The 26226-nt window shown below is 43.8% G+C and overlaps 1 protein-coding gene and 1 long non-coding RNA gene across 13 annotated transcripts in view; one reads left to right on the forward strand and one right to left on the reverse strand.

Moving 5' to 3' along the window:
- Positions 1-2254, reverse strand: part of BCL2L11 (BCL2 like 11) — a 37138-nt gene extending 34884 nt beyond the window's left edge. Inside the window, exon 1 of one of the 2 annotated variants that reach the window (XM_073628048.1) lies at positions 2058-2254. The gene's annotated coding sequence lies outside the window, so the exon portion shown is untranslated. Of the gene's footprint in view, positions 1-232; positions 1189-2057 lie in introns of those variants that run through there. The other variant, XM_073628049.1, reaches the window with a different exon arrangement.
- The window catches only part of LOC141140654 (uncharacterized), a 905916-nt gene that overhangs the window by 794459 nt on the left and 85231 nt on the right, over positions 1-26226 (forward strand). Inside the window, exon 9 of one of the 11 annotated variants that reach the window (XR_012243967.1) lies at positions 21277-21477. The exons of the other annotated variants lie outside the window; for them this stretch is intronic. This is a non-coding gene — a long non-coding RNA (uncharacterized lncRNA). The remainder of the gene's footprint in view (positions 1-21276; positions 21478-26226) is intronic. 11 annotated transcript variants of the gene reach the window in all.

Genomic DNA, 26226 nt, shown 5'->3' on the forward strand with positions numbered 1-26226 from the left:
GTGGTGGAAGAGGAAAATCCCTACATACACAGTCCCCAAATGCTCTCTCTGTTATCATGTCAGGTCATGTCTGCACGCTAAGGACACATTGTGACAAGTTTGGCACAAGACCTCCTCTGCTCGATATTAAGTATCTTAGGTGGCAGTATGGCATGCCTGTGTATATCGATCGCTGACAAACAAGACGATGCACAGCAGTTGTTACAACACCACACTAATCCAGTCTTCGCACCAGCCTGATGAAGAGTAATCCTGCACACCGTTCCTCTTCTACATCAAACATCTCCCAATTTAGCAGCCCAGGCAGCGCATTTTGCATCTTCTGCTCTAAACAATCACCAGAGTAAAAGACTGAAGTTGGCTTGGGTCTGTATCCTTAAGGGTTGCATCAGCAGTCATGAAATATTAATAGTCTGATTTTCCAGGTCATTAAAGGAGAGGCTGTGCTGAAATGTGAACAGCGCCTGCTGTGGTTCCAGTGACTGCAGTGATTCTCTGGTGAGTGAACTGGCAGTGCTCCCTGTTCCAGCCCTATTGTTCTAGACTTGCTGTGCTCAGCACTTTGCAGAATCTGGGAGAGGTTTGGCACAGACTATCGGAGTTGTAGTAAAGTGTGTCACAATAGGCTAATAGTATTGAGAGCACTCACTTCTCATTTCACTGGGGGAGGGGCTAGGGAGAAAAGCCGAGCTTTCACCTATCTACTAACAACGCAGCTCACAAATTCAATGTTATGGTCGTGTTACGGCACACTAAACAAAGTCTACACAACATAAACCTCAACTCCCCGATCCCTACTCCACCGTGCAAACCTAATTCACACCTCCGCTTCCCATACTTAGCATAGATGGGGATTTGGAAGATCACCTTCTAGACTTTTAAATGATCTTTTGCTTACTTAAAAGGCTATCTGGCAACTGACTAACCAGGATTCCTAACATCACAACTCCGAGGAGAACGTCACTATACAAATCTCATTTTGCTTCCTATACTGGAAGACTGTTCATTTTAGGCTGATTTTCCTGGTTTCTAAGAGATCATTTATCTCCCTCTCCCCTACTGTATTATATATCCTCAAGTTGTAAAGCACTGCGTAAACTGTTGGCACTATATAGATCCTGTATAGTAATACATATACATTAAGGGATATTTGGAAGTCTACCCAAATCTGGATCCCAAGAATATATATTTTTTTATTATTATAAATAATAAAAACATACAATAAAATAAATTTGTTGATACGATGATGAGTTGGGGCTCTGCACACCTCAAAAGTCTGACATCCATCACTGTGTACTAAGAAGAGTATGTAAATACAACTCAGAAAAGTCACATTAGCTGTAGATCTGAGATGGGGGGGTATATAATAAGTGGTGATCACAGGACATGATCGTTGGGGGGGGGGGGGGGGGGGGGGTGTTTACACCAGAGGCAGTCTGGTGTGTTTGTAAACACAAGTGCAAGAGAAATTACTGCATCCCAGTGCACCCAGTTTACACCATCACATTACTTCCATTAACGTGTAAAAAAAAAAAAAAAATACGGCTTGCTGCATTATTCTGCAACACAAACGTGCAAAAAGGTCCGCAAATGCAACTTATTTAAAAAAAAAAAAAAAAATTATATATATATATATATATATACACATATACATACATACATATACACACACACACACGCGCATATATGGATTTTATAAAAAGGCTCTCTGCAATGACATATACAGAAAGAGAGGAGGAAGGATGGTGGAATAAATCCAAGCGATGATCTGTCACCTCCAGCGCCCCCTCTCCTCCTCCTCCTGTGGTGTCCCATCCGATAGTCTTTGTTGTCAGTGCAGACAATAATAACAACAATACTAATAGCGGGCAGAGAGATTCCCGCACAGAGGACCGGCCTCCTCCTCCTCCTTCTTCTTCTCATCTGGCCGGGCGGTGAAGTGCGCACGCAGCGCGGTCCTCCTGTGTAGAGGAGTCCTCAGAGCGGTGCCCCGGCCTGACCCGTCTCTATAATGGCCGCACGGATAACAACAAAAACACGGCACCGGCACCACTTACATTACAGCCCGGAATTATTCATGGCCGCCAGCCGGGAGAAGGGAAGCAGCGCGGGCGGTGAGCGGAGTGAAGACCGGGACGAGGAGTTCTGAGCTCAGCACACAGCCGCCACAACAACAAAGCAGTCCGCCGAGCCGCTTCACTCCGAGTCCGCCGAGGAATAGTTTTGCTCTACAAAGTTTCTTCTTCTGAAAACCATTGTGGTCCAAGGAGACCCGCCCCGCTTACTTCATTGGTGGATTCTCAAGTCTTTACCAATCAGAGTCCTCCAGTCCGGGAAATCCCCCTCCGGTGAGCTCATCGCTGGGAAAGCCCCTCCTCCTTTGCTTGAGAGGCGTGCGAAGTGTTTACTATTTTTTTTTCTTGTCTTTTCTCGCGGCAGCAGGAGAGGCTCGTGCGGGGTCACGTGTGAGAACGCCCCAAAGTCCTCCGAGCGAGCGGAGCGCGAGACACCCTTCGTGTGCCGGACATAGAGACGAAGGGAGAGAGAGAACGATGTCACAGAGAGGGGAACCAGGCCACTCAGTGTTCTTCTCTATCACTAACTTCCTGATACCTATCCAAACTCCATTACCTGACATAGCGCCCATAGACCAACGTTACCTGAAGAGATTTGCCAGTCATGATGGAGCACAGCACCCACAGACTTCTATTCCTGTTCTATTCCTTCCTGTTAGTCATAGACCTTCATTACCTGCCAGGTCCTATCAGACATAGAACACAGCACCCATAGACCTCCATTACCTGCACCTTCCACCACCTGCTGGATTGTGTTAGCCATACAGCACAGCTCCCACAGACCTCCATTACCTGCTGGTCATAGAGCACAGCTCCCACAGACTTCCATTACCTGCTCCCACAGACTTCCATTACCTGCTCCCACAGACTTCCATTACCTGCTCCCACAGACCTCCATTACCTGCTGGTCATAGAGCACAGCTCCCACAGACTTCCATTACCTGCTCCCACAGACTTCCATTACCTGCTCCCACAGACTTCCATTACCTGCTCCCACAGACCTCCATTACCTGCTGGTCATAGAGCACAGCTCCCACAGACCTCCATTACCTGCTAGTCATAGAGCACAGCTCCCACAGACCTTCCCACAGATCTCCATTACCTGCTAGTTGTGCACAGCCCCCAACCCTCCATTACCTCCTGGTCATAGAGCACAGCTCCCATAAACCTCCATTACCTCCTGGTCATAGAGCACAGCTCCCATAAACCTCCATTACCTCCTGGTTATAGAGCACAGCTCCCATAAACCTCCATTACCTCCTGGTTATAGAGCACAGCTCCCATAAACCTCCATTACCTCCTGGTTATAGAGCACAGCCCCCACAGACCTTCCCACAGATCTCCATTACCTGCTAGTTGTGCACAGCCCCTGACCCTCCATTACCTCCTGGTCATAGAGCACAGTTCCCACAGACCTCCATTACCTGCTGGTCATAGAGCACAGCTTCCATAAACCTCCATTACCTCCCGGTTATAGAGCACAGCTCCCACAGACCTCCATTACCTGCTGGTCATAGAGCACAGCTTCCACAGACCTCCATTATCTCCTGGTAGGGATGAGCCAAACACCCCCCGGTTCAGTTCGCACGAGAACATGCGAACAGGCAAAAAATGTGTATGAACACCGTTAAAGTCTATGGGACACACACATGAAAAAGTGTATGGAGACCCGGGTCCTGCCCCAGGGGACTTGTATCAATGCATAAAAAAGTTTTAAAAATGGACGTTTTTTCAGGAGCAATGATTCTAATAATGCCTAAAGTGAAACAATAAAAATGAAATATTCCTGTAAATATTGTGCATGGGGGGGTCCCCTTAGTCTGCCTGTAAAGTAGTGCATCTTTCCCGTGTCTATAACAGTACCGCAGCAAAATTACATTTCTAAAGGATAAAATGTAATTTAAAATTGCTTGCGGCTGTAATGTATTGCCGGATCCCAGCAATATACATAAAAAATCATTGTAAAAAATGGCGCCCTTCGGGTCTGGTATGGATATTAAGGGGAACTCCACACCAGCATTTTTTTTAAAAATGGTGCGGGTGTCCCCCCCAAAATCCATACCAGGCCCTTCAGGTCTGATATGGATTTTAGGGGGAACTCCGCACCAAAATAAAAAAAAATTGGTGTGGGGGTCCCCCCCAAAATCCATACCAGACCCTTATCCGAGCATGCAACCTGGCAGGCCACAGGAAAAGGGGGGGAGAGAGCACCCCCACATGCACTCAAGATGGGGAGGGTGCTTTGGGGTCCACCCCAAAGTACCTTGTCTCCATGTTGATGGGGACAAGGGCCCCATCCCCACAACCCTTCCCTGGTGGTTGTAGGGGTCTGCAGGCCGGGGGCTTATCAGAATCTGGAAGCCCCCTTTAACAAGGGCCCCCCCTATGTGCATGGATATCGGGTACATTGTACCCCTACCCATTCACCAAAAATGTAAAAACAACAGCAGACAGTTTTTGACAATTCCTTTATTTAAAAAAAAGTGTCCCGTGATTTAAATCCATCGTTAATCAGGACTTGAAAAATTTTTTTTGAAAAACTCCGCCTCGAAAGGAGGCTTTCCCATGACTGCCGTCTTTTCGCTTTGACAGTTCTTATATAGGCAAGGGCGGGTCCACCCGGTGATGTAACCGAGTGACCTGCCCCTTCTTGCCTATATAACAGCTGTCAAAGTGAAAAAACGGCAGACGTGGTGACGCCTCCCATCGAGGCGGAATTTTTCCGTTTTTTTTTGGGGGTCTGTCGGCGCCGTGATTGAAGATGGATGGACATCGCGAGGCACTTTTTTAATTTTAATTGTCAAAAACTGTCTCCTGTCTTTTTTGACACTTTTTTTGGTGAATGGGTAGGGGTACAATGTACCCGCTACCCATTCACATAGGGGGGCCGGGATCTGGGGGCCCCCTTGTTAAAGGGGGCTTCCAGATTCTGATAAGCCCCACAGCCACTGGGCAAGGGTTGTGGGAATGAGGCCCTTGTCACCATCAACATGGGGGACCCCAAAGCACCCTCGCCATGTTAAGGGCATGTAGGCTGGGTAAGGTTGGAGGGGGGGTGCTCTCTCGTCCCCTCCCCCTTTTCCTGCAGCCTGCCAGGTTGCATTCTCTGATAAGGGTCTGGTATGGATTTTGGGGGGGACCCCCACACCATTTTTTAAAAAATTTTGGCACAGGGTTCCCCTTAACCACTTCAATACACTGTGGGTTATTTACAAAAGGCAAGTCCACTTTGCACTACAAGTGCACTTGAAATTGCACTGAAAGCGCACATGGAAGTACAGTCGCTGTAAATCTGAGGGGTAGATCTGAAATGAGGGGCAGCGCTGCTGATTTTATAATCCAATCATGTGCAAGCTAAAATGCTGTTTTTTTATTTTCCTTGCATGTCCCCCTCGGATCTACAGCGACTGCATTTCCAAGTGCACTTTCTAAGCAATTGCAAGTGCACTTTGCACTTGTAGTTTGTACTTGTAGTGCAAAGTGGATTTGCCTTTCCTAAATAACCCCCATTGTGTTATATAAACTGCACTGACTTGAATATAGAGTCTAAACTAAATGCAGAGTATATATATGCCTGTACGCCACTAACTAACCTGCCAACTCTCTCTTCATTTATAATTATACTATACGGCTGCCGAGTAAGCAGCCTTATATAGTGTGGAGCGTGGACTTAACCCCCTGAGCCATGATTGGCCAAAGGCTCCCTGCCTTTGGCCAATTATGGCTCTCTCATCAGAGTGTGCTGTGATTGGCCAAAGCATGCAGGTCAGGTGCAGATACGTTCTCGCAGTGCATTATGGGGCGATCCGCGGCACTCGAATTTGCCGCGAACGCCTCATAATGTTCGGTATTCGCCAAATGGGCGAACATCGGGCTCATCCCTACCTCCTGGTCATACAACGCAGCTCCCACAGACCTCCATTACTTTCCAAGTCCTTTCAGTCACAGAACACAGCACCCATACTCCTTCATTACAAGAAATTCATAGAACACATTACCCATAGACATCCACTAACTGCCTGGTTCCTCTCCATTCCTGGGCATTCTCAGTCACATCCTGAGCTCAGTTCCTCCACATCCCTGTCCTTGATGCCTCTGTCACACACAGGCAGTGCCAATCCTGACCTCCCTGGGGCCCTAAGCAAAATTCTACTAAGGGGCCCTCTACCTGACCCATGATGTCGTGAGCTATGTAAACCCTTTGCCATTGCCACACAGTCACACCTGACACTTCAATGTTCCCAATACAATCCTCCCTCCTTTAAACAAAACAGTCAAAGAATAAGTACAACAATATAGAACAGACATGTATATAATATACGTATATATATATATATATATATATATATATATATATATATATATATATATCGTTACATATCTGAGTGCGGATCCCCCACTTACATCAGGGCACCAGAGAGCCCCTCCTTACATCAGGGTCCCCACAGAGCCTCCCCTTACATCAGGGTCCCCAGAGAGCCCCCCTTAAATCAGTGTCCCCAGAGAGCCTCCCCCTACATTAGGGTCCCCAGAGAGCCTCCCCTTACATCAGGGTCCCCAGAAAGCCCCTCCTTACAGAAGGGGACCCAGAGAGCCCCCCTTACATCAGTGTCCTCAGAGAGCCCCTTCTTACATCAGGGTCCCCAGACAGCCTCCCTACTTACATCAGGGTCCCCAGAAAGCCTCTCTACTTACATCAGGGTCCCCAGAGAGTCTCCCCCTACATCAGGGTCCCCAGAGAGCCTCCCCTTACATCAGGGTCCCCAGAAAGCCCTTCCTTACATCAGGGTCCCCACAGAGCCCCCCTTACATCAGTGTCCTCAGAGAGCCCCTCCTTACATCAGGGTCCCCAGAGAGCCTCCTTACTTACATCAGGGTCCCCAGAGAGCCTCCCTACTTACATCAGGGTCCCCAGAGAGTCTCCCCCTACATCAGGGTCCCCAGAAAGCCCCCCTTAAATCAGTGTCCTCAGAGAGTCTCCCCCTACATCATGGTCCCCAGAGAGCCTCCCCCTACATTAGGGTCCCCAGAGAGCCTCCCCTTACATCAGGGTCCCCAGAGAGCCTCCCCTTACATCAGGGTCCCCAGAAAGCCCCTCCTTACATCAGGGTCCCCAAAGAGCCCCCCTTACATCAGTGTCTTCAGAGAGCCCCTCCTTACATCAGGATTCCCAGAGAGCCTCCCTCATTACATCAGGCTCCCCAGAGAGTCTCCCCCTACATCAGGGTCCCCAGGGAGCCTCCCCTTACATCAGGGTCCCCAGAAAGCCCCTCCTTACATCAGGGTCCCCAGAGAGCCCCCTTACATCAGTGTCCTCAGAGAGCCCCTCCTTACATCAGGGTCCCCAGAGGGCCTCCCTACTTACATCAGGGTCCCCAGAGGGCCTCCCTACTTACATCAGGGTCCCCAGAGAGTCCCCCCCCCCACATCAGGATCCCCAGAAAGCCCCCCTTAAATCAATGTCCTGGTCATTGCCGCCTCACCGTGCCAATCAATGTAGCCTCACCGTGCCCATCATTGCTGCCTCACTGTGCCAATCATTGCTGCCTCACCGTGCCCATCATTGCAGCCTTACTTTGCCCATCATTGCCACCTTACCGTGCCAATCAATGTAGCATCAACGTGTCCATCATTGCCACATCACCGTGCCCATCATTGCAGCCTTATTGTGCCCATCATTGCCGCCTTACCATGCCCATCATTGCAGCCTTACTATGCCCATCATTGCCGCCTCACCATGCCCATCATTGCAGGCTTACTGTGCCCCTCATTGCCTCCTCACCGTGCCAATCAATGTAGCCTCATTGTGCCCATCATTGCTGCCTCACTGTGCCAATCATTGCCGCCTTACCATGCCAATCAATGTAGCCTTACTGTGCCCATCATTGCCGCATTACCGTGCCAATAATTTCCGCCTCACTGTGCCAATCAATGTAGCCTTACTGTGCCCATCATTGCTTTCTTACCGTGCTAGTCATTGCCGCCACACCAGTTAGTGCCAGTGGATTACGTACAGGCACAGCGCGCATCTCACGCTGTGTCACGGAGCTCAGTGTGAAAGGTTCAGTCGCGCTGTGACAAAAGTCCCGCCCTCCTCCTAGACTAGCTCGTATGATAGACAGAACACTGCATCTATCACACGAGCTGGTCTAGGAGGAGGGCGGGACCCTTGTCACAGCGCGACTTCACACTGAGCTCCGTGACACAGCGGGACTCTGCTTTGAGCAACGCTGCAGCCACAGCATAGCTCAAAGCGGCCCCAGGGTAGGCAGCCTACCGGGAAATGTCCCAGTATCCCGGTAGGCCAGTCCAGCCCTGAGCAGAGCCGATCCGCCTTTGGGGGCCCCCCCACAGCAGCGGGGCCCTATGCAGCTTGCGTAGTGAGCATATAGGGCGGATCGGCTCTGCACACAGGTATACCTCTCAACTGTCCCTCATATAGATGGACTATCCCTCTTTTGGGACCAAACTCCTCTGTCCCCATTTCTCCTTAGTTGTCTCTGTTTACAATGTATGATGCTCTATAAAAAGTGTATCTGAAACATAGAACAAACCCTAATAATGACAGCTCTTGTTTCCCCCTTCTGGTCTTATTATAATACCATTTAAGTGTTCTGTTATGTCTGCTTCATAAAAAATAAACAAAAAAACTTGCTGATCCAGTGAGGAATCTTTTGAGCTGATAGTCTGTTACTGGTAGGATGAGAGATAAAACAGGAAGCAAGAGGAAATCCCTCCATAGAGAGGAATTCCTGGTTGTCACCAGGGTCACCATTACTAGTATTTCACCTCTATTACTGTTCTGAGGACAATCCAAAATGTGTGATTTTCTTTTACTTTCACTTTTGGCTGCAATGGTAAACAGGACAACTAAAAATGGCGAATCTCCCCAACAGGGGCACAGACAGCAGTAAAAACTGACAGGGGGTCTAATCCCACTCCACTCTATCCAAAACCATTCAAAAAAAGTTTTGCCTTTAGTTATACTTTAACTGTCAAAAGTATTATAAGTCACTAAACTTTGTTTTCTATTCATGTATTATTTACATTTGTTATTTTGAAAAGCAAATATAAGGAAATAAATATAGAAAAATAGTGGTGAAAAAAAATGGATGTGTTTTAGCTTTTTGCTTTTTTTGTTTGCTTTTTAATTCTTCATTGTCCATGTATCTGGGGCCATGGTGGGGGGACATCCCTTTTCCTCATGGTGGGAGGTATGCATAGTGATGAGTGTACTACACCAGTAGAAAATGTTTACTTGGTAAATAGGTGAAGCTGTTTAATTATCAAACTGATATGTGTATAGTAAAATCCCATGTTACAGTTCTTCTGTGTAGGAGACAGGTATTCAATGTGAACACGGGTTCATGTTATTAAAGCTGAACACTGACTTGCAGTAAAATGCAGGGAAATTGGATGTACATTTCCATCCATTTTTTTGGTGCGTTTCAACTTGTGTTGCCTTGCAATGATCTGCGTTTTAGCGCACTTGTAAAATGCAGGCCAACGCATGTACAAGTAAAAGGCTATTGTTTTTTTATGTGTCCTGTTCACACTACAACGCTGCATTGATCTGTGCTGTGTTAAAATGCATACATGTTGCATTGTAATGCTGATCAACACGGTGTTGTAGTGTGAACAGGACATATAAAAAACAACTATGTTTTATGTGTACATGCGTTCACCTGCATTTTACAAGTGCACTAAAACGCAGATCATTGCAAATCAGCATGTGATAAGACGCACATAAAATGGATGGAAATGTACATCCACTCTCCCTGCATTTTACTGCACAGTGTGAGTTCAGCCTCACAGTTGTACTCTATAAAGGTGTTTGCCCTAGAGCTTAGTAAATGAGGGGAACTTCTGCTGACTTCCATCATCCAATCATTTGCAAGCAAAAATGCTGTTTTTTTTTTTTTTTTTCCTTGCATTTGATTGGGTATTTTTTGCAAAGTGAAGCTTCACTAACAGTTTACTAAGCTCTGGAGCAAATGCCCTTGTGGAGTGCAACAGTACTTCACAGGCTATTTACCTTTAGTAAATCTACCCAACTGTGTGAACATCATCTGCCTCTCTAGTAAATCATTGGGGATGGTTTATACAGAGACTCCGAGAGAATCATTGTCACTTGGCAAAATGAAAGTTCAGCTAACTGAAGTTATGTTCAGTCATTGAATCTGCTCCCAAATCCTCCTCTCAATTTTCATTATTATAAATTAGGTATTGGAGACAAATACCTTCATGTTATTCCTTTAGCTCTATTGACTTCTATAACTGAACATTCTCTGCTCCTCTAGTAAATCATCCCCATCGAGTACTGAGCTCCGGATACCTACTCCCTGCTGGCCCGGTCCTATCGGTCAGGGAGCACAGCACCGGTTATTACCTTCTGTTTCTATAGGTGGGGGAGCACAGCACACAATATTACCTCTCCTTGTTAGTGAGCATAGCTCCTACTATCACCTGTATACTACAACCTCTACTATCTCCTCTCCATGGCCGGTCCTATCGGACAGGGAGCACAGCAGTCACATCAGTCCCAGATCTGTATTACCTTCCTCCATGTGTCCCGCAGTCCCCTGTGCCTGTCATCCTCCTCCGCTGTCACATCTCCTCCCGGCCGGTCCTCCTCCGCTGTCACACTGAGTGCCGATCACTCTCCGCCTCCTGCTAGAGCTCAGCCCGTCCCCACCCGACATAGCTACACCTACCCCCCTCACCCGACATAACTACACCCCCTCTCACCCGACATATCTACACCCAACCCCCTCTCACCCGACATATCTGCACCCAACCCCCACCCTCACCCGACATAACTACACCCCCCCTCACCCGACATATCTGCACCCAACCCCCACCCTCACCCGACATAACTACACCCCCCCTCACCCGACATATCTGCACCCAACCCCCTCTCACCCGACATATCTGCACCCAACCCCCACCCTCACCCGACATAACTACACCCCCCTCACCCGACATATCTGCACCCAACCCCCACCCTCACCCGACATAACTACACCCAACCCCCCCTCACCCGACATAGCTACACATACCCCCCTCACCCGACATATCTGCACCCAACCCCCACCCGACATAACTACACCCAACCCCCCCTCAACCGACATATCTACACCCAACCCCCTCTCACCCGACATATCTGCACCCCACCCTCACCCGACATAACTACACCCCCCCTCACCCGACATATCTGCACCCAACCCCCTCTCACCCGACATATCTGCACCCAATCCCCTCTCACCCGACATATCTGCACCCCCCCCTCACCCGACATAACTACACCCCCCTCACCCGACATATCTACACCCAACCTCCCTCACGCGACATAGCTACACCCAACCCCCTCTCACCCGTCATATCTGCACCCAACCCCCACCCTCACCCGACATAATTACACCCCCCCTCACCCGACATAACTACACCCCCCCCTCACCCGACATAACTACACCCCCCCTCACCCGACATAACTATACCCCCTCACCCGACATATCTGCACCCCCCTCACCCGACATAATTACACCCCCTCTCACCCAACATAACTACACCCCCCCTCACCCGACATAACTACACCCCCCCTCACCCGACATAACTATACCCCCCCTCACCCGACATATCTGCACCCACCCGACATATCTGCACCCCCCCTCACCCGACATAACTACACCCCCCTCACCCGACATAGCTACACCCAACCCCCCTCACCCGACATATCTACACCCAACCCCCGCTCACCCGACATAGCTACACCCCCCCTCACCCGACATATCTACACCCCCCCTCACCCGACATAACTACACCCCCCCTCACCCGACATAGTTACACCCAACCCCCCTCACCCGACATATCTACACCCAACACCCCGCTCACCCGACATAGCTACACCCCCCCCTCACCCGACATATCTACACCCAACCCCCCCTTCACCCGACATATCTACACCCAACCCCCCCTTCACTCGACATATCTACACCCAACCCCCCTCATCCGACATATCTACACCTAACCCCCCCTCACCCGACATAGCTACACCCCCCCCTCACCCGACATATCTACACCCAACCCCCTCTTGACCCGACATATCTACACCCAACCCCCCTTCACCCGACATATCTACACCCCCCCTCACCCGACATATCTGCACCCAACCCCCTCTCACCCGACATATCTACACCCAACCCCCCCCTCACCCGACATAGCTACACCCCCCCCTCACCCGACATATCTACACCCAACCCCCTCTTCACCCGAGATATCTACACCCAACCCCCCTTCACCCGACATATCTACACCCCCCCTCACCCGACATATCTGCACCCAACCCCCTCTCACCCGACATATCTACACCCAACCCCCCCCTCACCCGACATAGCTACACCCCCCCCCTCACCCGACATATCTACACCCAACCCCCCCTTCACCCGACATATCTACACCCCCCCTCACCCGACATATCTGCACCCAACCCACCCTCACCCGACATATCTACACCCAACCCCCTCTTCATCCGACATATCTACACCCAACCCCCCTTCACCCGACATATCTACACCCCCCCTCACCCGACATATCTGCACCCAACCCCCCCTCACCCGACATATCTACACCCACCCCCCCTTCACCCGACATATCTACACCCAACCTCCCTTCACCCGAAATATCTACACCCAACCCCCCTTCACCCGACATATCTACACCCAACCCCCCTTCACCCGACATATCTACACCCAACCACCCCTCACCCGACATAGCTACACCAACCCCCCCCTCACCCGACATAGCTACACCCAACCCCCCTTCACCCGACATATCTACACCCAACCCCCCCTCACCCGACATATCTACACCCAACCCCCCCTTCTCCTGGGACGGGGCTGGGGGTGCAGACAAGGACTGGACATGGATGATGGACGGGGGGGTTGTCGTGTATACATTGTATAGACCTCCTATATACATGGGGGACTTCCCTGCGATTAGTGAATGGGGTGATTTCTTTTAGTAAATGGAGCCATCCGATCTGAAGCACGATGTCCTCTGTGATCATCCTTAAACCATGTGCGGGTATTGGGGTGCACAGCTCATCAAACACCCCCCCCCCCATCACAATGACAGATTATCTCCCCCCCCCCCCAATTCTTCATAGCACCTCCACCTGCCGCACTCTGCTGTGCTGGGACTTGTAGTTCCCCTTCACCGATCAATCCAGTGTAAGGATAGCCATGTGATCGGTGTAATGATGATCGCAGGATCTGATCTCCATGTGTCGCTGTAATAATGTGAGCTCTGTAGATGTATATCGCGGTCACGGAGGATCCGATGTGACCATCTGCCTGGATAATTAGTACATAATGCGGGGATCGGTCCTCGTGTGCCCTTCCATGGAGCCCTGTGCCCGATCCCGGCACACACGGCTCTGTCATACGGATAATAGCCGAGTGTCCGCCGATCGGGACAATTCTGTGTCGTGTAACTCTTTGTCTGCTGGTTCTGCAATGTGCTGATCGATCGATCCTGGTTATGTTTTCATGTCGCGACAGGTGCTCCCCCCCCCCCCCCACACACACACACTCACTGTCCTTATTCCAGGGACTGGAACTACAGACCCCTGTCCTCCTTTTTGGTCTGATATATATAATACATTATGTATGGATTATATGATTTATAATTTATAGGATATATAGATTATATGACAAGTGCCCAACCCCCACTGTCCTCATTCCAGGGACTGGAACCAGAGCCCTCTGCCCTTCTTTTTGGTCTGATATATGGATTATATGATGTATGAATTATATGATGTATAGATTATATATGATGTATGGATTATATAATGTATAGATTATATATGATGTATGAATTATAAAATGTATGGATTATATGATTATAGATTATATATGATGTATAGATTATATGATGTATGGATTATATGATATATAGATTATCTGATATATAGATTATATGATGTATATATTATATGATGTATGGATTATATGATATATAGATTATCTGATATACACATTATATGATGTATGAATTATATGATGTATTTGATTATATGATGTATGGTTTATGTGAGGTATGGATTATATGACGTATGGATTATGTGATGTATGGATTATATGATGTATGAATTATATGATGTATGGATCATATGATGTATGAATTATATGATGTATATATTATATGATGTATGGATTATATGATATATAGATTATCTGATATATACATAATATGATGTATGAATTATATGATGTATTTGATTATATGATGTATGGTTTATGTGATGTATGGATCATATGATGTATGAATTATATGATGTATGGATTATCTGCAAAATTCCACTCTCAGCCACATTTTATCCAACTTCTACATGCTTGCATTTGGCATCTTAAAAATCGTTCTAAAAGAAAAGTAAAGATAACAAATCACTTGTGGGTTTTATCTATTTTCTATCATTCTTCCAGGTTCCCTGACCTGGGGAGGGACATATGTCAGTGTCAGGGGTCCTTTGTCTACAGTTTGTATTACAATGTGTTCCTCTCTTTCATCAGAGAAATCAGGAAGTTTGTATGATTCCTCCTGTATTGAATTGTATTGTAACTGTAATGTCTGCCCTCGTGTTGTAAAACGTTGCACAAACTGTTGGCGCTGTATAAATCCTGTATGATAATAATAATAATGTGTGTGTGTGCAGCAATCACAGCTACAAATAGTATGACAAGAGATCTGCTGATCCTCATACAGGTGTGATGTCATCACACCCAGTAAATCCCAGTACACAGGTGAGGACAGCACACACACCTGTCATCTCCATCCCCTTCACTCCACCGACAGAAAATAACTGATTGCAGCCAGAACTTTGAGCCTGTAGGAAATCACTGACAGCACACACCTTGGTGCCTATTATGGCACCTTCACCCAGCTTTATTGTCACAAACAATGCTGGGGACCCTCAGTTATTTTATTGGGAGGTGTTTGGCCATTCTTACAATTGGGGGAGTCAATAGTGACTAACCTTCAGTTGTGGGGTACAGGCAAGGACTGTAGGAAACCTGGGTATGCTAATGATGATTGCGGTATGATTATAATGTTGTGTTTAGGCTTACATAAGCTATTTTCTGTTGTCATTTGTGGAAATATACAAAAAAAGTAAAATCCATGAAATAAAAAAGACAGGGATTATCACAAATAGTGTCCAAGGATCATTCTTTTGTCTGGTTTTGGGCAAAAAACTGTCATGTCATTTAGCTTTGTTATTGTTGTAGGGATGGAATTTATGAGCAGTGGCTCTTCTTTTGCCTTTTGTTCTCTTTTCATTATGACAAGTTTTGAGGGAACAGACTATGTGGTCGTGCCAACCTCAACACAGCTTTTATTTCTGATTGTGTCCTATGCTGTCTGACTGTACTGTCAGCATTTCAAAAAAATATATTGAATACATTTAGATATTTTTTTTTACTTTTTCTGCATCTGATGTATGTGCAATGGATTATTTATTGAGTTTTTTTATTACATCAGTATGAAAAAAATAAAAATAAATAAAATTTGCCTCAAATATCAGTATATATTTTTGGATTGTGACTGTTCAGTGTCCTAAACAGCTTTGTTACTTAGTGATTTTTGTTTTTACATTGTCACTTAAAGTGTTTAATTAGGTTTAAGTTTTGTTTGTTTCTTTATCTCATGAATGGGATTAGACATTCACAACAGATGCAAAGCAGTGAAGAAAATGACTGCTTTTGCACTGGGGTTATTTACTAAAGCTGGAGAGTGCAAATTCTGGTGCAGCTATTCATAGAAACCAATCAGTTTATTTGTTAAAGCTTATGTGAACAAGCTGAAGTTAGAAGCTGATTGGCTGCCATGCAGAGCTGCGCCAGATTCTCCAGTAAATCAACCCCACAGTGTTCTTCCTTCACAACTTATTATTTCTCAAGTTTACTTAGTAAGTCTCCATATCAAAAATGTATTTATGTACTATGTGCATATGTTTTTTTCTTTCTTTTTTTTCATTTTGTGGTTGGCCATGATGTATACCATCAGAGATGGCGTATTCGATGCAGCAGAAAGTGATATTGTGTTCTTTCCTTTAAATAGTTCTATCCAGCTTTATTTGCAAACACTGACACACTAAACAACCTTGCTAATACAGACCTAAAGAAATGACACAGGAGAGGAAAATGAAACAATGGCTGAAAATAGATTGTTTTTTAATCAACTAAGAATGTTCATTTTAACATATACAAAATATATACAGGGAATAAATGATACAAAACATGAGATGAAACATGTAAAAAACCCATGCAAAATATTAAAATAAACATTTCTTCTTTGAATATTTGGAATAATCAAACATTGTTACTGTTTTTTTTGTTTGCTGACCAAAGAAAGTCTCAAATAAAGTCTTATTAATCTGATCCTAATTTCTGACCATTTATGACCCTCTTCAGGGGGGAACTTTACATACACAATATGAGCTTGGAAACAAGATGAAGGATGGCACAAGTAAAAAAATTATAATCAACAAGGAGTGGTAGGTACATTCACAATTGTTTCTCCTGTCGCTTACGGCATTTCTTGGAACAATACCTACAGCAAGTGTAGAGTGAATTAATTATTCACTTTTCATATGAAACCTTCAGGGTAGAAATGTATTTACACATTCATGTTCTGTTTCAAAAGATTTATAGTAATAAATAACAGCAAATACAATTCCAATCATAGCAAATGTATACATTTATATTCAGTTAGAACCCTCATGGGAATAAAACATTTTCTTAGAATAAACAGAAAAATATCCATCCACGTATTTATTATTTATAATAAATCTAATAATAATAATATTAATAATGAAAATATGTATTTCAAATAAGTAGGCACTTTCCTTAAATTGTAATTTAATTAAGTAAGAATGCTTGCTATTCTGACAGTTCTTTGCAAGTTCATCCACTAAGAACAGCTGTGTACATCCACACAATTTTGGAAGTTTAAATTTAGGGATACACAAATATTCTGCCACTTCCAACCAAAAATGCTGCCTGCGCACCTCTACAAATGACCAGGTAGTGCATGGGTTAGCAAACTTGTGGAATAAAACTTGTGAAATAAAAATGCAACATTAAATGCAGACTTTTGTTTATTCATTCCCTTTTCTATTTTTTTTTTTATAGTCAACATACATTTTTTTTCTTTTTGTAAAAAATCCATGTACAGCAAAAAAAAAAAAAAAATTAAAGAATGAATTGGTACTTAAATAAAATTGAAATTACTAGAATTGGATTGCAGATGTCTGTTCCTTTGATTTAACCAGAGCAAGCTTTTTTAAGAAGTGTGAAGATGCTTGTATTTTGCATTTATTCATTCTTTTCAACAAATAATCAAGGTGTTGGCTGCCAATGATGATCAGTCTGGAGAGCACATCCTCACACATATACAGTCTAAATAGAAATTTATATATGTATTCACTGGCTAATCACTTTGCATGGGAAGTTTCACTTTGCAAGGTCATTTTCACTTTGCAAGGTCATTTTTTCCTTACCTTAGTGAATGTGGTGAAAAATCACTTTGCAAAAAATACCCAATCACATGCATGGAGAAAAAAACTGTGTTTTTGCTGGTACATGATTGGATGATTTAAGTAATCAGAGCTTCACCTCATTTACTAAAAGCCAAGGGAAAAGTCCTTGGCAAAGTTAAATTTCCCTTGCAAAGCGAACAGGCTATTTGCCTTTAGTTAATCAACCTGACTGATAATTTAACTGTTTTTAATTATCAACAAGTTTCCAATTTGATGTGTTTTTAGTCACTACACTATAATAAATCTTTGGGTAAAAAAAAAAATGTACCACATTTTAAAATATCTATCTTGAAGATTACTTTATTTTGTGCAATTCCTGATCTTAAACTAATACTGCTTGCTGCTTAAATTCTACATAAGGACCTTGATTGTTCCAGTTTTTAGTGCAAAAGTAAGAACCGATCAAGTAATGTATTAGGTAGATACAATAGAAGTCCTAATGTTAATTAGGATTTTCTTTTAAAATGTGAAGTTTTGTGCACTTTTTTTGTTTATCGTATTTTTAAAATATCAGTTTTTTTAGTTTCTATGCTCAACTTTGTACTTTATCGTTTTTTAATTTGCATTTTACTTAAAATGTGTTTGATTACCTTTGCAAAACCAGTGAAAGAATCCATTAGACAGTTCAAGATGGCTTAAAAAAGGGTTAACCTTAACCCAGTAATGCTAGATTTTATTTGTTTTAAAAAAATACTTTCCTCTTTTGCAGTTATGTTTTAATTTTTAAAACCAAAAATCACCAAGATTTAAATGTAGGATTTTCTTGTGTTACTTTTATTTTCACCTTTTAAAATTGTCTCAGTTGGTTTTGGTCTCTGATTTTTTGGGGCAGAAGTTTTGCCACACAAATTGTTGGTGCAAAAAAACATTTGCTGTATGTGTTTATGTAAAACTCAGTAAGTTAGTTTATCACCCCCAAAATAATTATGAATTGGCCCCTTTTTAAATTTTGCAGATGTGTCTAAAACTGGGCAGTTCCAGCAGCAGTCACTGAAAAAAGTACATAAGAGACTTTACCTTCAGTAAAAACCAGAAAAGCATCAGTAATGAAATATACGCAACTGAAGTTACATGCAAATTTTGATCTTTTTGGTTTTTTTTTTTTAGCAAATGTTATGTTTGGTTTCACCCTCTCATGAGTCTTCCTACTGGTTGATGAGCTTTCCCAACAGCTCAAATTATATAAAAAAGGGGTTGAGTTTTGCACACAATCGCCTACTGTATATCTGCTGATCATGAGTCAGCTTGGTGATTCATCTCTTAGAGCTTGGAGCTGTTCAGTTCAAGATTGTTAGTTAGATAAAGTTTGTTTGAAGGCAGGATGATTCTGCTTTGTTATCTCTTTAGCTATCCCACATTGCAGTATGGGTCCTTTGTCAGATGTTTATTCACAAAACAAAAATTATATATGTGTTTAAAATGCAGTTGACCTTAAAACATTGTTATTTCCCCTTAAATCCCAATTTTAGCCCAAACGTTTTTTTGTTTTTGTTTTTTTTAACCTTGAGTGAAACAAGGAAGAGTTTGAACTCTATCAGTTTTGCTTTGCTGCTTATGATATTTTCCATCATTTCCAGTTTTGTCTAACACTTGTGACCTGAATATGAAGCAAGGGGAAATGCCACCCCAGTGGTGAAATAAACAATAAAAGATGGCAGCCCTGCTACAATACATTTTTTATTTCTTTCTATGTCTATATATATATATATATATATATTTGTAATTAAAGTGAATTTCTATGCAAACAGTGCAAACAGTGGTTCAATGAGGATTTGTAATTTTGTCCAGCCATTTTTTTATTATATACACTACTGAGCTGCCCCTTGCCCCTCTCCAGAATGATTGGTGATCAGCAGCAGGTGAAGTGGAAGAAGCACAAATCCACCAAATAAATGCAAAAGCAAGGAGATCATTGCACTGTACGTCCTCAGATGCAGCTTTCTCTATACAAATACCAGTGAGCAGCACAGTGATTACATCACTGCCGTCTCTGTGGGTGCCTGAATTGAGTTGGCCAGGATGGGCAGATATCTCCATGGCCATCATCTTTATGATGATATCTGCCAGTCTAGGTCAGGCACTCCCTCCGTCATACTGAGAGGAGTGCAGGAAGTGTGAATTCCTCCTATGTTAGTCATTGCTGAAGTGTAACTTGATTTCCCCATCTCATCAGCCAGCCGTACTAAACTAAACTCTCTTGTCACAGAATTAACAGAATTACTTGCTTTGATGGTTCTGCTGAATTATCTATATTTTTACTGATATGGAAAACATTTGTCAGTGAAAAGATGGAATTAGCCATACCTGTTTTGTATTTTTCTCCCTCCTGCCCTTAAAAGTTAAATTTTTTTTACTGTTTCAGCATGGTAAATATAAAATGTTGCATACAAATATTTCATACATACCATCTATAGGTAGCTTGATAGAAGCTGACATTTTAGATTCTATGATGGATGATTAAATTCCATGGGGTTGATTTACTAGGGCAAAAAAAACTGCACTTTGCAAGGGAATTTGCTCCAGAGTTTGAACGGACCATAGAGTATGCAATTTTCGCTCAATTCCCCTATAAACACAGTCAGCGTTGATGAAGGAATCCCTCCTGCTGAGCTATTGTGTTCTCCCAGTAGGGGGGGAGGGTGCAGGGGAGCCTTCCCTGCTGGAAGAACACAGTGATTACTACTAGCGGCTATAGCCACTGGCAATAATCGCATGCTAATAATCCAACATGCTGGTTGTACCAAAATCAATCAATGGATCGACTTGGGCTCAATCAGGCTGCCCATAGATGGGTTGAGTCTCGGCTGGTCCTTGCTGAACCAGCCGAGATTTGATCTATCTTTGGCCGGCTTTAGTAAATAAGGTGTAGCTTCACTTTGCAAAGAATATCCAATCATATGCAAGAAAAACAAAAAAAAAATTGCATTATCACCTGCATCTGATTGGACAATAAAAGTCAGCAAGCTTACCCTCATTTACTAAGTTCTGGAGCAAATTTCCTATGCCATGAATAGACTGGTTTATTTCAAACACACACAACTGGATGATTTAGAAGTTAGTCACTTCCTTTATAGCTAATACAGATCCTATACATTCTTAATTAGATAGTAAGGGCAGTGCTGGGCCCTCTTAACAGAGCGTCCAACATGCTCTGCAAAATAAATGTTGTGGAAGCACCCAGACCTGTTATGAGAGAAAAAATGTCTGGCGTCACCGATTTTCCTTCAGAAAAATCTAGTAATGCATCTATCTTTTAAAGAGACCCTTTACATTGTTGGTCAATGAAAGGACACTATGCAGTTAGCATTGACCAGCAGGTCAGTCCAGCCAAGATGGTGGTTGATGCACCAAACAATCAACTGTATATTACTGATGGGGACCTTCTTAGTCCAGCAGCCAACTTTGACTATATAGTTCTTGTACCAAAAGTATATTTTCTCCATTGCTTGCCAGTTAAATCTACTGCTCGAACTAATGTCACATTTCTGACACAAGACATGGGCACCATCTACTATCCACCAATGTCTTCTTCCTCTGCATTTATTCCCCTGTTGTTCTTTGTGGCTCTGAGAGCTGATAAGCCTTTGCTTTTCCTTTCAATTCCAGTTGCCTGGCTGCTTTGCAAGATGTTGCTTTGATCCCACCTGCAGTTCACATTTGCTCTGTGATGTCAGGATTGTAGTTTCTACTGCACATTCTCAATTTCATCCAGTCCCTAAGCAACCGCGCTCTCACATTGGACTCAAATAAGTGAATCACTTGTTCCCCTATACCTGGAAGTTTTTGCAACATACAACCAAAGGGAAGGTGAGTATATGCTGGTTCGGGGCTGGCATTGAAGCAAACCTGTTACTTTTCCCTACATGCTTATTTGAAGCTGTGGGCTGTTTTAATGCAAATCTGATATAGCCTTAATGGTTCATTCAAACCAATGTGTTGTGGTAACACACCATACACACATTAGTGACCACATGTAAAACTAGTGCCACTCAAATGCCTCCCTTTAGTCCTTCCATCTGTTCTTTTTCCACGGTGGGCGTTAGCCCCTCGGGGAGCATGAAACAATCACAATAGCAAAATTGGGGGGAATCATACTACATAGATCAACCACAACCGGTGGTAAGCTAGCACAGGCTTCAGCTACAGACCCTGCATCTTAGCCATGGCCCTCTGACGTGTTTCTCCTTGGTTGGGCTTAGTCGTAGAGGGCTGTGGCCAAGATGTAGGGATTGTAGTTGAAACCTCTGCTAGCTTACCAGCGGGTGTAGTTGATCCATGTGGTTTGTGCCCCCCAATTTTGCCATGTGGTGCTATTCATTTTTAATAGCACCCTAACACATTAAAGAAATGCACGGTAACACATGACCTTGCGTTGGATTGCTAAAAATGGTGCTTTTTTTTGGTTCATTGGTAGCTTATTCAAATTAATGGACTGTCCTAAACGCGATGTACACTAAGTTGTGACCTAACGCTGATGTTTTGTTCTAACACACCACAATGGAAAGGTATGACTGTATCCTCAGATAGCAATACTACTGTGTAAGTGCAGATTACTGGGGTTGATTTAGTAAAACTGGAGAGAGAAGTCTGGTGCAGCTATGCATAGAAACCAATCAGCTTCTAACTTTAGCTTGTTTAATTAAGCTTTGACAAAAAAAAAAAAAAAAAAAAACAAAAAAAACAAAAAAAACAAATGGAAGCTGATTGGTTTCTGTGCAGAGTTGCACCAGATTTTGCACTCTCCAGTTTTAGTGAATCTACCCCATTGTGTGCTGCCAGAAGTACTCAAGATAGTGTTCACATCAGTGCCTGTTTTTTCTGTGGATCTCCTTATAATAGACTCCAGCTATACACAAGACTTTGATTCTCTCCTCTCAAAGCAAACAAGGGTACATGTAAATACCATATATAATTAATATATAATATATATATTATATTTACAGTAGTTATTAGTTTTGTTTTACTACATACTGAATTCTACACAACATATTCTGCATAAAGCTAAAGTATTATACTGATAAAACTGTCCCTAAATATAATCATTGGTCCAGGTGTGTTTCTTTCATAGTTTGAACACACACAATCTATATTTTCTGCAGAAAAACAAATTGTTTAAGCCCACACATATGAAACACATCACTTGTTATCATAGTTACATTTAGATTGTGGTTACTAACTACAGTTTACCACCCACACAGTGTTGGAACTCTATGTTAACTACTTCAATACTGAGCACTTTTACCCCTTTCCTGCCCAGGCCAATTTTCAGCTTTCAGCGCTCTCACACTTTGACAATTGGGCGGTCATGCTACAGTGTACTCATACGAAATTTTTATATTTTTTCACACAAATAGAGCTTTCTTTTGGTGGTGGTGGTATTTAATCACCACTAGGTTTCTTATATTTTTGATAAAAAAAACGAAAAAAGACCGAAAATTTTGAAAAAAAAAAAAACACGTTTGTTATAAAATTTTGCAAAAAAAATAAACCTTTTTCATAAATTTAGGGAAAAATGTATTCTGCTACATTTTTTGGTGAAAATAACCCAAATCAGTGTATATTATTTAGTCTGTAGGAAAGTTATACAGTAGAGCCCACAGACCATGGTATACAGTGGGTATAGAAAAAAATCACTCCTCTATAAAAATAATCACATTTTGTTACTTTGCAGCCTGAAATGAAGAAAGACACAGTTTTTGTTTTATCCAATAGATATATAATTCTATGAGCTACCACTTATTAAAAGAAATAGGAAGCAGCTGCTCAAAACTTAAATATCGTGTCCCCACATTTAAAATACAATTGTTTACAAATATGAAGTGGAGCTATGCTTCAAAAACTAAAAGAATATTGAAACTATATAAATAATTGCAAACAGTAAATATGACATGCGTCTGATCTCTCAAGGTAGATATTGAATAATATGAATAATAATAAAATTTTATCTACTGAGTTTGTACTCAAAGTGCCAGTGCTGCAACAAACTTCTCATCAAGATGTGCAAAATAACGCAAATAAAAATCATAGTCTTACGTCTTATCAAATTCCAACAATAATATAATACCCCTAAAAAAAAGCAAATTTTTTTTCTCAGTTTAGGCCAATATGTATTCTTCTACATATTTTGGTAATAAAAATTGCAAGAATCATATATTGATTGGTTTGTGCAAAAGTTATAGCGTTTACAAAATAGGGGATAGATTTATAGCATTTATTATTATTATTATTTTTTTACTTTTAATGGCGGCGATCTGCGATTTTTATCAGGACTACGACATTATGGCAGACGCTTTTGACACATTTTTGGGACCATTGGCATTTATACGGCGATCAGTGCTATAAAAATGCACTGATTACTGTAAAAATGTCACTGGCAGGGAAGGGGTTAACACTAGGGGGTGATCAAGGTGTTAATTGTGTTCCCCCTCTGTGTTCTAACTGAAGGAGGGGTGGGACTGTCTAGGGGAGATGATAGATCGCTGTTCATACTTTGTATGAACAAAGGATCAGTCTCTTCTCCCCTCAGAGAACCAGCATCTGTGTGTTTACACACACAGATCCCGGTTTTCAGTGTGTCACGAGCGATTGCGAGAGCCCGGCGGTCATGGAGACCGCAGGGCACTCACATCAGCTCCGGGGGCGAGCAGCAAGCACGTGCGCGCCTCTAGTGGCCACAGGGCGAAGTGACGTTACATAACGTCGTTTCGCCCAGCCGTGCCATTCTGCCGCAGTAAAACTGCGGCGGCTGGTCGGCAAGTGGTTAAATTCCTCAATGATGTGATCACTCTCCCTTGCACCTCAATCCACACTGTGTGTGCTAGCAGCTCACCTCCTTCCCTAGACCAGAAGGTCTAAAAGCATTACAGGTGTAAGCTATTCCTCTCCATGGGTGGCTATATCATATCCTTTCTTCCAATCAGCCATGTGATGGTATATGGGTCTTGTCCTCACTCTCTCACACTATCCACTCTCCTCCAGTGGGTGATATGGTTATACAAGAAAGCAAATCCTTATTGTGCAGTATTCCAATTAAAATGTATTACATAAAATATGTAGTAATTCACGTTTAAAATCAATTACAACAGCATCAGAAACCATGATCTTCTGGGATTGGCTGAAAAAACAGAAGTGATGTAACCAAATCCTTCCAGACTAGTTGCATCACAGCCCATGTGACTTCATCAGGGGTGTCACGTGGGCTGTGACGCAACTAGTCGGGAAGGAGTTGGGTACCTCGCTTCTGTTTTTCAGCAGATCCTGGAAGTTCATGGTTTCTGATGCTGTTGTAATCGATTTTAACCCCTTCCCTACTGGCGCATTGTAAAATGATGCCGCCAGGAACCTTTTCCCCCTCTGGGTGGGCGTCATATGATGTCTGACCGTTCTCCCCTCTTTTGCACACCAGGGGGGCGTGCAGCGCGGTGATCGGGGATGAGCCCATCCCCGATCAGGGTAAAGAGCTAATGAAAATGGCTCTTTTCCACATGACCAGCTGTGTCCAATCACAGCCTGTCACATGCACTGTCTTTGTGCACACCACTCGTGCGTGCCCCCAGGCAGCGATTGGGGATGAGGCATGTCACTCTGACACAGCCCATTCCTGATTAGGGTAAAGAGCCAATGGAATTGGCTCTTTACTATGTGATTGGCTGTGTCTAATCACAGCCGGTCACAAATGTCAACAAACCGTGGTAACTAGCTGTTACCGGGTTCTCCTCCTCATACACCAATCCTGTGTGAGGAGGAGATTGCAGTAACAGCTAGTTACCGATTACAGTAGTAAAACACAGTCACAGAATGTCACCCAAAATAAAGGGGACCTGTCACCAGCCCATCAGAGCACCTATCACCAGCCCAACCGAGTACCTGTCTCCAGCCCAGAGTACCTGAGTAGCTATTTCCAGCCCATCAGAGTACCCGAGTAACTGTTTCTAGCCCAGGGTCTCCAAGTACCTTTCTCTAGCCCATCAGAGTACCCGGGTACCTATCTGCAGCCCATCAGAGTACCCGAGTACCTATCTGCAGCCCATCAGAGTACCCAGTACCAGCCCATCAGAGTACCCATCTGCAGCCCATCACAGTACCCGAATACCTATCTGCAGCCCACCAGGGTACCTGAGTACCTGTCTCCAGCCCAGAGTAACCAAGTATTTATCGGAGCCCATCGGAGTACCCAAGAACCTATTCACAGACCATCAGATTACCCGAGTACCTATCTCTAGCCCTGAGTACCCATCTGTAGCACATCAGAGTACCTGAGTACCTATCTCAAGCCCATTAGAGTACCCGAGTACCTATCTGCAGCCCATCAGGGTACACAGTACCTATCCCCAGCCCATCAGGGTACCTGAATACCTATCTGTAGTCCATCAGTGTACCTGAGTCCCTATCTGCAGCCCATTAGAGTACCCAAGAGTACCTGTCTGTCAGAGTACAGAAGTACATATCTCCAGACCAGAGTACCTGAGTACCTGCCTGCAGACCATCAGAGTACCTGTCTCCATCCCAGAGTACCCGAGTACCTATCTGCAGCCCTGAGAACCTATCTGCAGCCCA

The sequence above is a fragment of the Aquarana catesbeiana genome, linkage group LG04 (assembly GCF_042186555.1).
Source record: "Aquarana catesbeiana isolate 2022-GZ linkage group LG04, ASM4218655v1, whole genome shotgun sequence".
In the NCBI taxonomy this organism is placed as follows: Eukaryota; Metazoa; Chordata; class Amphibia; order Anura; family Ranidae; genus Aquarana; species Aquarana catesbeiana.